The following is an 11,286-nucleotide window of genomic DNA, read 5'->3' on the forward strand; positions in this document are numbered from 1 at the left end:
TAGGTAGGTAGATAGATATAGAGATAAATTCCTTCTGAGTCAATCTGGTGTTCTCTTAGGTACAATGAAAAGAGAGAATGCTGAATGAGGTGATTCAGGCTACTCCTACTGGTTACTGGTTCAATCAAATTTTTTCATAAGGGTATGTTGATTAGTCTTCAGACAATCCAGATATTTACTGCCAAATACTTATGTTCGGGGAAAGTAACTGTTAAATAGATAGCAAAAAAAATACAAGAAATGGATATGTAAGACTATAATTAGTATCCTTTCATCTGGACCATCTGAATGAAGATTAAGAAAGATATTTCTGGGTCTGCTTACTCAAAAATTGGCTCCTGACCAGGGTATTGGTGGAATCTCTCACCAATGAACCATGGAACCCAACAAGCTGCTCTGCTATAATCTGTAAATATAATGACACTGATGGTATTGTCTCTTCTCCTTAGAGTGTATCTTAAACAAAATTGGAGAGATCTCAACATTTACCCTCAAATCTCAACTTGCAAAAATAAAAAAAATGAGGTTATGCTACTGGATCTAATTCCCTTGTGCAGAATCATAACTCCAAATTAAGATATGGTAGTGCATTTCTTGAGTCTTTTGAGTACTGATGCAAATTAACCATCATCTTCAAAATCTTTGACACTATGTTGGCAACATTAGGGATTGAGTTATGTCCTCAAAAAAGATATGTTAAAGTCTTAATTCCAAGTATTTAATAATGTAACCTTATAAAGAAAAGAGAAGACCTGTGTTAAAATATTCAGTTATCTGTTCAAGAGTTATCCTGAACGTGAAGTTCAGAAATATAGATTTACAGGTGCTTCTGGTGAGATATCAACTGGAAATGAGAAACTGGAGAAATATGAAACTGGAGAAAAGATAATACTCATCATAAACACTTAATTCTACTCTAGTGGGTAGAAATCAGTATTTTAAACAAAGAATTGTGCAATTTATAAGCAACACATTTATTTCTTATTATAACATGAGGATGTATTTGAAGATGCAATTTACACCAAAAAGAACAAAACCCATTTCATAGAAGTGTACATAAATGCATTATCTAAAAGAGAAAAATGTCATTTACCTTTCAATTTTATCATTCGAGCATAGACCAATTATCCTATCTCTCATTTAAATAAATTTGGAGATTGTTTTGCCCCCTCCATTTTAACCAATACCATCACATATGAACCATATTACTTATCTTCTAGTCTTGTCTTTCAAATCTAGTCTTGTCTTTATTTTCCTATAGCCTCACCCCATTTATACTTTATTACATATAAGTAAAATTCTTCACTTTCTTATCCTCTCTCCTACCTATGTATTTAACTGGAAACTATACTGACCAATAGAGAAAGGAACATAAAATAACAATTATTCATTTCTACTGGACATTCCAGGACAACAGCATTATAGAAAAACTCTATAGGACTGGCTATCAAACAATGGGATACAAAAAAGATTGATGAACTGTCCACTAAATGTTGAAGAGAGATAGTTAACACAGAAGCCAGTAAGGCTCATAAGGATAATATGACGATTCCTACAAGTGCTATTTCCTCTAACCTGCTCTATGAATCGTGAGGTTTAAGTTAGCCTTCCTTGATGAAACAAGTGAGTAATCTTATTAAAAGAGGTTCTTGTGAAGTTAGTATTATTAAAACATCCTAAGTTTACCCAGATCTGTTATCTTATAAATTAGAAGCAGTTAGGACAAGTCTTTGCTTCCCTGGAAACCTGAGTATGTATCAAAGATCAAAGCTCAAGGCAAAGACAGAGAAAAATTTCTTATCCTAAGCCTTTCAGTTACTAGCAAACAATATATTATGATTCTTGCAATCTCCATCACAAGAACAAGAGGAGACATATTTTTCTTTCTAGTTTTTTTTCCTCAGGGGCCATCACAAATAGAACAATTTTCCATTACAAAATATGGGTGGAACACTTCAGGTCATTATAAATCCTAATAATTACTACATAACAGTCTGTGCGACTCTTATCTCCAATTAATTACCAAAAAGTTAGAAGTGAACCTGTGACTGAAGTGAGTGCTAGCCTTGAACAACAATGGTCAAGGACAATGCCCAGGCCCCTGTGTACAAGCCTTAGGATGGGCATTAAAAAAAATTAAATGTTGACAACATGGATTTTCTGATCGACTTGCCTGACTTACTTTTGCCATTTCAATAATAGAGGTCAGCTACGCCTCTGTCTACTAATGGGAGCCTATCAGAGAAAAACACTGTTACAGACCAGAGGGACTTATGTATGCTAGAATAGCTAAAAGTACTCAAGATTTACAAGACAATTATTGTCATATCATTGGACTTGATGACTTCTGAAAGCCTCACTGTGGTTCTGTAATAATATTATGGCAAAATTATATAAGAAGAAATACATGTCTGCGCTTCATTCTTGAAAGAGGTACTCAGATTTTGTGTGGAAATGTGTTTTCTATAAAAGAAATGCTCAAATATGAGCCAAAGAAAAACATTTTCCTGATAACCTTAACAATAATATAAAATAGCAATAATCATTATACTTACTACTAATTTTTTCCTCTGTTGATTTTTGTTTCTTTAATTCCTCTTGGATATCCGATTGCAATTCTTTTTCATCTGCTTTTTCATCATGATCTGAATTAAGAGAGAAATTCAAAAGCAATCTGAGACATTTGGGATTGAGAACGTGACTAATGCTAAAGTTCATGCAGAACTCTATGTATCTTGACCTCTGGTTCTATAGAAAGAGTCTTTTGTTGGGTTATCATTCCTCTTAATCAAATGGATGCGTACCCACATAGTCTTCACTATAGTATTTGACCATTGTGGAATACCATTCTGTGGTGTAAAACAGAGCATTGGCAAAGCTGTATCTGGCTCCTGACAGTAAGTCATATTAATTCAAAGCTTGAGTTTTATTTATTATATTAATAGATCAATTAAAAATTAATCTCTGTGTCTCTGTGTCTCTCCATGCTGCTGTCTCTGTCTCTCTCTTTCTGTATCTCTTTCTCTGAAAAATTGTCTCCAACAGTGAAATGATCAATCTCAGGTCAGACTTATACTTCAGCTACCTTGTGTATTGTGCTGCTTCTATCCCAGACCTGAAGTCACTTTACCACCCTGATAATGATGTTTTGGATCAATGTGCCCTGAATCTCAATTCATGACAAAATCCTTTCCAAAATTACCTTCCAGTCTTGGGTAGACTGGAGAAGTAGCCAAAGAAATTTTCAGTAACTTAAAGATCATTAGTGCTGGAGAGAACCCTGTGCTTTTCTGTAACATGCATACCACTAGCAAATTGGCAGCATGCAGGCAGGGTGGTTCCTACCCATGGCCAACTTTTGAGCAGCCTCCTGTCTAGGCACCTGTGTATCATTCATTAAATCTTCACCAAACCATTAGGACAAGAACTAGCCAATATAATCTGGATTTGCCCCACCCCCACCCTAAAGTGTTCCTAGAATGATCCAACTGGACTACCTCACTAAGCTTCTATTGCTTTCTATGTTCATCAACTCCCAGTGATCCCCAAACTCCATCAGATAGAGAATCAATTGTTTAGAGGCAAAAATGATAGAGTGGTCAACAAAGAAAAAAGACTTTCTGGAAGAAACATTACGAGATAGTTGTCAGTTTACAAGATGCTTTCGAGAGAAGGGAAGTAAGGGTGCTTCATTAATAAGGGATAGATACACTAGACACTTTGTCATTAAGTAAGAATGTTCTAGCACCAAGAGGTTTTCAGGGGTGTTACGTTATTGTTGACATTAGCTTTTCAGTTCTTAGAGGAACAACAGCCCATTTTTTTTACATGATTCTCTTAACTAGATGCCAAAGAAACTAAATAAGAACTTCAACGCATAGGGTATAAGATGGTGGTAGAAGCAATTCTGTGCTGAGAGTATATAGTTCTATATTGATGGATTCAGAAACATTGGAGGTTTTGTACTCTCTTTCACCTTATGACCATTATTGGTGTTAAATAAGCGCCTTAAACTGATAGTTAATGAAGCACACACTTAATATAGGGTCCTGAAGATAGCTTTGCCCAGCAACAACAACACCTAAGAGCCTTGGGTTCTTTTCCTCTGCCAATAAATGACGTAGTTTTGTTTACCATACTAAAGTTAATTTTAAGGGTACTTTCTTTTTAAGTTTAAGCTCTTACTATCTAAGTTGTAAGTTTAACATTTAAAGTTACCATCTAAATTAATTTTAACTTAATTTACTAAATTTAATATGGTGGGTCTTGTCAATATTAAAGACTCTTTACAGTGTCCATATTGCCCAAGAAGGTTGAGAATATGATCTGAAATCTATGAACCTTTTGAGACCCTCGTCTTCCTCAGAGTACTGTTTGTGCTGAGGCATGCTACTCACCATGTGTTCCCTATCACTTGAATACTATTTGGGGGTCCTTTTCAGAGGCTCCCTTATCTGCTTGTTATTCTCCATGGTGGAATGATAACAACCATGTTAAGATCTGTAATTAGACTCAGGTTTCTAGTCTCTGCGACATTGTCTGGTTAGCTGGCTCAATTCAACCTCACTATAAGGTGATTTCGTATGATTTGTGGCACACCACACATCCTCAACTAATTTCTAGGCATGAGCAAAGTGGTAATACTTTGTGTAGTAAGCAAAACAACTTGAAATTTGTGATTGCATACCAATTCCTAGATAATCTACCTAAGAATTTCTTCAAAACTTCTCTGATTCTGGTTAATGGCTTTTCAATCAAGACTCTCTAAGCTAGGTCATTTGTTATAATATGTAACACTACTGAAATACAAATTCTGATAACTATTACCTGTCATAAAACTGGTCTTGATGCTGCAACTTACATTGACAATGAAATGAATCAGAAACTTTCCACAACTTTTATTCATATTTCTCAGATTTCAAAAAATAAATAAAAATAAGGTAATAATCTTATGGCTCCAGTCTCAATCCAAGGTTAGAATTAAAAGAATGGAGAAGAAATTGCACCTTGAGACTAAGTAGATTCTGGCACAGAAGTTTCTGGGATCATAACAACTTGTGAGATTAGGGCCTAGAGGAAGGAGCTGATGATGATCTCTGGTTTTTTTTCTAAAGCACTTACCAAAATCAGCCCTGCTCAATTACTACTAAGAGTTCATCCTTTTGGGTTACTATAAAACTACTTTTATGAGCCTTCTATAGAATATGCTATTGTGGTATAGATATTTTCTATATTTTCTTTGTTATTTTTCTATTGAAAAGAGCAACCTTCAATAATATCCATTACCAATATATGTATTTGATTATGGGGCTAATAGAAGAAGGGCACTGGACAGGTCAGAGACCAACTAGTATTTTAGATGCACAATATCTAGGATCCTCTGAAAAGTACATTACTTTAGGAAGACAATTATTCACCAAATCTTGGCCTTATGGGATACCACAGGGCCTGTAATGACAAAATAACCCTAAGGAAAAAAATTACCAACTGAGGTCTATCAATTCTTAATTAATCATGGGAGGAAATTAAGGGATAAAATTTCTCTAAACTACATGATCATACACAAAGTGAAAAGCCTCTGATTAGGTTAATTTAGAATGAAATTATGAAATGATTTTATACTTACATGTGACTTTTCCCTTTGAAATATCTTGTTGTTTCATTCTTATTTCTAATTTTGAGAATGATTCTTGAAGCTTAGTGATAATGCTTTCATATGGGTCTACTTCAGTATCTATATAAAGAGACATACTTAGTTTACTAAATGAATAAGAAATCTGTTTGAAATTCTTAAGTTTCAAATTTGTGACAGATAAACAGCAATATTTTGTCTTACTTCATGAGTTTTTAAAAGAACCAGTCTTTCATTGCACTTCACCAAGGACTTGAGGAGATTACAGAAACTTGGGTAGTTTTTTTTTGGTTCTGAAGCAAGTAATCTTTTTAAATGAATATATGATAGGGCCTACTTCTACCAGCCCTCCAACAATACACTGTGATATTCTCCTATAGGTCTAAGTGAGTATACCAGCTTTGTGGACTCACATGTAACAATACAACCATTAACATAGATGAGGTACAAGCTCCTTGAACACAAGTGAAATCCCTGAAGCAAACTGGGATTTTCAAATCAATTCCACAAGATAAAACTGCTGTATTTGCTGTTTTCACTTTAACAAATAAAGAGGATAAACAATCTGTACACCTATTCTGCAATGGGTACTCTTTCTTCTTGCTACAATCCTGATTGCAGCTATCTATTAATTTACCAAAAAGTTCTTTAAATTGAGTGGGTATGAACATACAAGCTTTCACAGAAGCAGGCCTCCTCAGCCTCCAATGCCTTCCTTTCCCCTATGATCTGCAATTGACTGACAGTTCACTGTAATATTTTGGTTCATAAATAGTTTTTAAAAACTTTACTGGACAGGTCAGTGTGATTAATTATTCTTTTAAACCTATAACTTCCTGGACTAAGATTAAGGATGCACACCCTTCTAGATATTAACTACACAATCAAAATTGGGAAATATTCAATGATCAGAAAAAAAAACTAAACAAAATGGGGTTACACCTGTAACTTCAGCATTTGCAAGGCAAAAGACAGGAAGCCCTTGAGCTGCAGGATAGTCTGGGCTACAAAGCAACGTATCAGAATACCATGTGATAAATATTATGACTATATCTCAAGAGAAAACAAAATTAAAATCATTTATGATTTTATACTTACCAATGAGTTTCTTCTTTCTCTTTTCTGTCAATCTAGTTCTTGATGCCAATTTTGGATATTTAGATGTGATAACCTTAATTGCTACTTCTTTTTGAGCTGTATATAAAGAATTATTTATTCTGCTAAAGAGAATTATTTAGTCTACTAGATAAAAAATGTGTTATAAAAATCACTCTATTTCAAATTTAGAATAAATTACATCAGTGTCATGCTAAACGTTTCCAGATATGATGAAATGAGTTTCTATGATTTCTATGATTTTATGTTAAACTTTCTCATTTCATCAATACTTCTAGGAATATAAAGTTACTATGTATTTTTAATTTGTTTATACATTGGAGGTAATATAGAATTTATTCAGTAAGCAATAGAAAGACACATAAAATGGTTATATGCTTGCATTTGCAAAACAATCAAAATTAAACCTTCAAGCATAGAAGCTACATAGTTAATGCATAAATTACAAGCTATAGTATAGCTTGTATACTTATGGAACAGATCGTTGTACAGAGTACAAAGAATTTTTTAAAAATATCTCTACAGGTTGAGTTGAAGGAATCTATTATCTTTAAGTAGTTGTACAAAAGTGTTACCATTCAACAAATGAATTTCTAAGTACAATGCATCGTGACCAATATTACCCCTTTCATCATCAGTCTCCTCAGCCCTCCCATTTACAACTCCTTTCTCAATTTCCCTAGTTTCATAGGATATACATTTAATATTATGACTACATTTCCCCCTTCTCTCTATATTCATCAATTCTCCCTTCTCCTTGGCCTCCCACACACAATTCAAGTACCAAGATGCTTGTTTCATTGGACTATGAGCTCATTTTTGTAAGTACACCTTTTAAATTCACCCCTGAATATACCATACTTCAGATAGCACATAGTGTACATTTGCCTAAGACACCATATGCATTTGCTATCATATTTATAAATTACATATAGCTTCCATATATGAGGTAAAAGCTATTATTTTTGTCCCTATGGGCCTGAATTACTTAACATAATTTTTTCCAGGTCTATCCATTTCTTTGCCAAGAAATAAAACAGCATTCTTTTTAATGAGTAAAATCCCATTGTTATATATACCACATTTTCCTGATGCATTTGTTCATTGTAGGGCACTGAACATTGAACAATATTCAGTCTCCATGGGTTTGAATATTTCCTGTAAGTTGGTTTTTTTTTGCCGCTGATGTCCAATTTTATTCCATTATTATGTGACAAGATACAAAGGGTTATTTTAGTTATCTTATGTTTGCTGAGACTTATTTTATGGCCTATGGTATGGTTCATTTTGAAAAATGTTCTATGGGCTGACAAGAGCATATGCATTGTGCAGGTGCTCAGTGAAATGTTCTGTAGATAAGTTAGTTCTATTTGTTCTATTCAGTCTATTAACTGTGAAGTTTCTTTGCTGAGTTTTTGACTGGATTATCTATCTACCAGTGACAATGATGTGTTGAAATTTCTAAGAATCATTGTGAAGGACACAACTTTAAGTAGAAAAAATGAGAGAAGAAAACATATATACTGCCTTGGGGTAGGAAAGAAGAGGAAATAAACAATATAAAGAAGGTTAGAAAAATATCTATTTGAATATGAAGTTACCATCATAAATATGTGGTTGTCAGCAACATTAAAGGAAGAGTTTGAGGAAGTTCTTCTGTGAAGGAATTTTATTTATTTCTTTAGAAATAAAAATCATATTCTACTTAATTCAAAAATAAAGTTAAACACAACAGATAGGAAGTAAAACCAAAATGAGAGACAAGTTTAATAATGAAACTTCTTTTTTTGCTTAAATATGTGAACTTTATTTTTTAATAGCAATTTTTTTCATTGTGATTGATTACATAAATTTCACAAATTTCACAGTATTGTGAGATAGTGATAGTTAAAGTCACAAACACATTCTAATCTTCATGGAGCAAATTGCCTTTATCATGGTCTATAAAGTTTATGAGTTCTATGAGCTTTGAAAATACAGTTATTTCTTCTACATCGGGTGATATGTACATTTGTTTCCTTTTGCTTAGTGTCAGCCATTCCCTCTTTCCTGCTCATTCCCTCTCTCTCATCACTGCCATTGTTTAGTCTGTTTTAATCTATGACCAGTGCAGCTAATGGGTCCCGCTCTTGTATATTTTCCCATTTCCCTCTGTTTCTGCGTCCTCCTCCTAGTTTCCCTCTGATGTGTACATATATACTATATATGTGGTCAGCAGCATGGGGTCATTTAGTAATGATTTGACCAGATGAGTGGAGGTCCTTTGTTTCTCCAGTCTTGTTTATTCTGTCCTATCTCCTTACATTTTGGATTTAACATCCACTTATCAGGGATACCATGTGTCTAACTTAACCTTAAAACAAGTATACCCCAAAAAAGCAACATTCACCTTCAAAAAAGTTGTTCTAAGAATGTAAAATTATTACTAAATCTAGGTAGCTTGAAAGGACTGTTTTTATATGTATTGATCAGAATGTTCTAAAAATTAGAATTGACATTTTAATCAAGCATTTTAATTAAATATTAAGTTCAAATTTTTATTTCAAAATACAAATTTAAAAGGTACACAAAATATCAGAAAAAGAAAAGGACACAGAAAAATATAAGGACATTAAAAATATATAAGAATAACTAAAGGTGTGAGAAAACACAATCTTTTATTAAACAAAAATGTCTTCATCTTGTAACTAGTCACCATTCTGTTCTGATATTTCCTGGTATTGTTGTGTCCTGGAATTATGTGCTTCTTGACTTCAGTTGTAACTCTCATCTGTCTTGTTTGTATCCAACTAGCCATGTAGAAGGTATGAGTCCTTATCAACAGAGTTCAGGAATACACACCCTCTGAGTGGGAATTTTCCACTGATTGTATCAACCTCCTCTAACTGTAAGCAGCAGCCACTCTGTTTCCAGTCCCATTCCCAGCCAGGCCTGAGAAAAAGAATATGCACCTCCTCCAAAAGAACAGCCTCCCTCCAGTAAGGACCTTTCACTGACAGTGCTTTTTAACTTCTTTGTATTACCCCATCAACCTGGTAACCAATTGAAAAGAAAATGTGAGCCTACTTCTTAACAATAAAAACCTAAAATAGAATAAAAAGTAAAAATAAAAATAAAAACTTAGAATAAAAACCTAGCAGATCTCGCCACTCAGTTTGTTTTTCAAGCTCTGAGCAGAGTGGCAGAGCGCCCTTTAAGAAAATGTAGAATATCTTCATGAGACCTCCTATATCCTTTGTGTATCTACTTATTTTTTGACACTGGAGGGTCATATATTTCCAACAAAGGAATGGGATTTTTTCAAGGTAAAATTTTGTTCAAACTGGTTGCTCCAAATAGAAGAACTAAGACGCACATTAGATTGTTTAAGAAATTAGCAGGAAAAAAAAGAAAAAGAAATTAGTAGAGGGTGAGAGTATGTTTTGAGTGTTCTATGACAGAGCTTACAAAACATTGGTATGTGGTTAGTTTAACTGTAAATTAAAAGATTATTTTATAGGTCTAAGATCAAGATTAACATGATAAGATAAACTAGTTATTAATTGCTTATGTGCTGTCAAGATTCTAATATCAAACTTTTAATGATTTTTTTCTTTTTTATTGTGAAAATACTGTTCAGAGGGTTTACAATTACATGGGCAAGATAATGTGCACATTTCTTATCAAGCATTGTAGCCTCCTCCTTTGTTTCCCCTTCCCATCCCTTTCCATCCTCCCCTTTTAATGATTTTTTAAAAGTCTGAACTAAACTCATTTAAATATCTGTTTAATCTCAAATTCTTTTAATAGTCCCCTTGTAACTCTCTATATAAAACTGTATATTTCTACTTTACAAAATATGACAAATTTCATTTGTTTTAAAAGTTTTAGTCAACCTTATAGCCTACCTAAATAAAAAAGAGGAAATACTGATATATCCTTTAGAGATCTCTTAGCAAAAATTATACTTATTGAAATTTTAAAAAATTATAACCATGGTTTTACAGTGGCTAAAAGGTATTTTCAAGCCATTTCTTCCTTCACAAAACATAGATAGAGAAGAATGTATATTTCTGTCCTACTACAGAACCAGCGTGTCTATTTGTTCCCTGTGCCAAACTAATTGACCATACAATATCCCAAAGTTCCAGCTCCCTGCATTCTTGAAAACTAGTTTTTACCTTATGCAGCCACTATTGATAATAATTCAACTTGTAGTCCTTGTTGCTACAAGGAATGCTAAGTAGCCCTGCCAGATATCCATATGACAAGCTTTCAAGTATCCCAGGAAAAGATGCACTCACACAAGTCATTGACTATTCCAAGAGTACCAACAGGCTCCATTTGAGAGACAGCAATGTCAATGTGATCACGGTTTTGAAAAATTATGTGTAACTTGTCTACCTTATAATTCTTTTTTTTAATTTAATTTAATTTTATTTGTGAACATACTGTACAGAGGGGTTACAATTGCATAGGCAGGATAATGCGTACATTTCTTACCAAGCATTGCAGGCTCCTCCTCTGTTTACCATTCACATCACTTCCCGCCTCCCCCC

This window comes from Dipodomys ordii, unplaced genomic scaffold (genome assembly GCF_000151885.1).
Source record: "Dipodomys ordii isolate 6190 unplaced genomic scaffold, Dord_2.0 Scaffold9, whole genome shotgun sequence".
Classification (NCBI taxonomy): Eukaryota; Metazoa; Chordata; class Mammalia; order Rodentia; family Heteromyidae; genus Dipodomys; species Dipodomys ordii.